This window comes from Equus quagga, unplaced genomic scaffold, assembly GCF_021613505.1.
Source record: "Equus quagga isolate Etosha38 unplaced genomic scaffold, UCLA_HA_Equagga_1.0 73485_RagTag, whole genome shotgun sequence".
In the NCBI taxonomy this organism is placed as follows: Eukaryota; Metazoa; Chordata; class Mammalia; order Perissodactyla; family Equidae; genus Equus; species Equus quagga.
Window position 1 is genome coordinate 1 of NW_025802796.1, and position 3,573 is coordinate 3,573.

General features: G+C 43.3%; 1 long non-coding RNA gene across 2 annotated transcripts; it reads left to right on the plus strand.

The window, feature by feature from the left end:
* The first annotated feature begins 96 nt into the window (after window positions 1-96).
* LOC124234409 (uncharacterized) lies at window positions 97-2,794 on the plus strand. 2 transcript variants are annotated; one of them, XR_006887299.1, is made up of 3 exons: window positions 97-783; window positions 1,399-1,490; window positions 2,352-2,794. It is a non-coding gene; the product is annotated as an uncharacterized LOC124234409 (long non-coding RNA). The 2 variants fall into 2 exon arrangements; XR_006887298.1 differs by lacking the exon at window positions 97-783 and adding an exon at window positions 802-1,158.
* Window positions 2,795-3,573: the final 779 nt, after the last annotated feature.

Consider the following 3,573-nt stretch of genomic DNA (forward strand, 5'->3'; position numbering starts at 1 on the left):
CCCCCCCCCGCCCCCGGCCCTCCCGCCCCCGCTTGCCTGACGCCTGCCCGCGTGAGCGCCCCCGGCGGGCGGAGCCGCGCGTGGCTGAGGAGGACGGAGTGGGGCTCGGGAGGAAAGGGCTTCGGGGCCCAGGCCGGAGAAGCCGCCTGCGCCTTCTTGGGCGCGGTGTGTGTGCGCGCGTGCTGCTTGAGTGCGTTCGCTCAACGCCCTCCCAGCTCGCTTCCCTGCCTTTCCCATCCTGAGGGGGGAAGACGGCGCCCCCACACGCCGGCCCCCGCGGCTGCTAGGGCTGGCGGGTGAAACGTGGGCCGGGGTTCTGAGCAGGCCTTCCTTCTTGGGTAGAAAGACCTTTGGCTTTTGCTCCTTCCCTTGGTGTTTTTTGACGCGGATGCGGATATGGTGCCTTGGGACATAGCAGCCATGTTGTGACTTGGCGCGAGGTCAGAGGCACACGTTGAGAACAGCAGGATGGGGGAGAGAGCCTGGCTCCTTGAAGACCACCTCATTTGATCATCGTTTGACTCCTCGCCACCCCGACCTCAGCACTAGCCGTTCCGCGCGCCCTGCAGTCGGCACTGGTCAGACCTGATGCACGCCACCTTTCCCCCGGTCACAGTGTCTCAGTCCTGCCTGTCAGAAGTGACTGACTGTGGCTGTTAAAGCGTTAACTCCCGCCGGCTTAAGCTTGAGAAGAGGATCGGCAGCGTTATGGGGAGGCCTGCGTTTCGTCTGTCTCTCTGACCTGGACCAGGCCACATCAGTTTCCTCATCTGTAAAATGGGGGTATTGGACATGATTTGATTTTCCGGTTCTTTTGTTCAGTGACTTTCTGAGGCCGATGGTGAAATCTTTCCAAGGGACAAGGAAAAACCACAGATGAGAGCCAGCCCTGATGGCTTAGTGGTTAAAGTTTGGTGCACTCCACTTCAGCCTCCTGGTTGAATGTTAGCTTAGGGCGAATCTTCCCCTGCAAAAATAAGAATATAAATAAACAAACTAGAAATGATTGATGGTGCAAACCCAACGGAAGTTTACAGGACAGAAAGCAGGAAGGACATGCCCAGTGGCATAGCAGTGCGTGCGGGCACAGCAGGGAGGATGGGGAGGGGAGGACTCCACCCCTTCTGGATCAGCATTGGGTTCTCAAAAAACCGAAAGGTGGGTCAAGTCCAATGTCTGTCTCTTACTGAGTATCAGTTGAGTGGGCTGTGCCAAATGGTTTTGATGTACAAAGCTAGGTATCTAGAGTGGGCGCTCTTGGAGAATTCTCATGGTGGGAATATTTGTGCTGAGGTGCCATCTTCAGGTTCTTAAAGGAGTACATTGAACCATTCATTCTAGATGTTACTGCATAGGACCATGTCTACAGTGCATGCCATTAAATACACGTGTCTGTAGATTAAACCGCAGGTTCCGTTATGGGTCGACTTGATGGGAAGGTCATCGTCCTGACAGCTGCTGCTCAGGGGATCGGCCGGGCCACTGCCATAGTAAGTTACTATCCCTGTTTGCTTCCTGCCTTTGGAGGTGTTGAATCACGTGGACAGATCCCATGGCTGTTTAATTCTGCTCTACTTCTTTTTTTTATTGGCTTTTGTGCTTCTGTTGTCTTAAGTTACAAAAATAAAAGTTGCTGCTCTTGATCCAGGCAGATGAAGCAAGGCTTACCTCACATATTTATTATGTGACGTCTCATAACTTTTGACGCTGAGAACTTATTTCTTTGCCTCAGTTTCTCTGCACTGTAATAAATTTGTTACAGCGGGCCTAAAGGAGTACATAGCCCTCTGAAATCACCTCAGTTCAGACATAGGACTCCAGAGTTCTAAGACTATCAGGTTACCTTTACCTTGTAATTTATAGCAGCTTCTTGCACATTATAGTCCTCACTTGAGCTAATAATACAGCTTAACTGTAACGGTAGGATTAGTTTGATATTTGTGAAAACACTAGTATACTCTTAGGAGGAAAAGTGTTGAAATAACCCATTTTTCTCATTATTTGGGGTTTAGTCACCTGCTCAGAAATGGAATAAAGGCTGTCAAATCACAGAATAGTAGTATTTTGAGAGGTGTTAATAACAGAATCGTAGTTTTTTAAAAACACTATTGTATTTGATGTTACTAAAAGGGACAAAGTCAGATGACAAGCACAATGTATGTCATGTTGTACTAATTAATGATAAAAATAACAATGGGAAGGGCTAAGTGAGACTAGATAGTTTGAAATTCCACCCATGTATAAGGAAAACAATGAAAATAAGATAAAGGGAGAAAAGGCTAAAGGATTTTCTATTAATGAGAGCAGCTTAACCAAGTAAACAAAGGATTCATTTGTGTGTTGTCTTCCAGGCTTTTGCAAGAGAAGGTGCCAAAGTCATAGCCACAGATATCAATGAGTCCAAACTTCAAGAACTGGAAAAGTACCCGGGTAAGCAACTCAGCAGCTTGAACTTGGGATTCAGAGTCCATAAGGTATTATAAAAAACAGTACTCGTCTGCTGAAAGAAAATTACTTGGCTGGTCAGCTCCACCGGCCTTCTTCTTAGAGCCTGATTCTTTGATATCAAATCTATATTCTGTGAACCTACAGACAAAAATCTGTATACTTAAATATATAAAAGTTGTATACTTAAAATTTTTTTTATCCAGCATGTTGAAGGATTCAGTACCTAATTACAAAGTTGTATGTGAAATTTAACAGTTGTTGCGTTAACTTTTAATGACAACTTTCACTTCTGTGCCCTACTCAGCACAGTGCTGTCCAGTAGGAAAATGATGTGAACCACGTGTGTGATTTAAATTTCCTGTGGCTACATTTAAAAAGTAAAAAGAAACAGATGAAAATTAATTTTAGTAATGTATTTTATTTAACTAAATATATCTAAAATACCATTTTAACATACTCAATATAAAAAAAATTTATGGAATATTTTACATTCTTTTTTCGTACTAAATCTTTTAAATTCACGTGTGTTGTACACTTACAGCGCATTTCAGTTCTGACTAGCTGCATTTCAAGTGCTTAGTAGCCACATGTGCCTGGTGGCTACCATATTGGAGACAGCTCAGCCCTAAAGTCACATATGATCAGAAACCCTAAGAGATTATGCAAATTATTTCGCTGTGTATCACCCCTTACTGCACCACGCTGAACTCAACTCCAGCATCAAAGGACTTCAACTAGAGTTCCTCTGAAAGAAATCAGAACAGACAGCTCATTTGAAAGTTAATTCTTCCAGCAAAATAGAACAGGTTATATAATCAAATGCAAATTAGCACATTGAATTCATGAACGGAATTAGACTATGCTATTTTAATTATTGGATTGTTTATTTATTATTGGAAAATTATTTAATTTTAATAATAGGGAATTTTAACTCCAAGTCAGAAAAACGCTGTTGTACTGAAAAAGTATTGAAAAAGTACTAAGGGAAGAAAGTCCTCCCAAAACTTTCTCCCCTTTCTCTCCTTTTCTATGTTTATAATCTTTTCTTTCTATATCTATTAAAGAATAATAAACCATATTTTTTTTAAAAACATTAAAATAGTGACTTTCTTTTATTAGAGAATG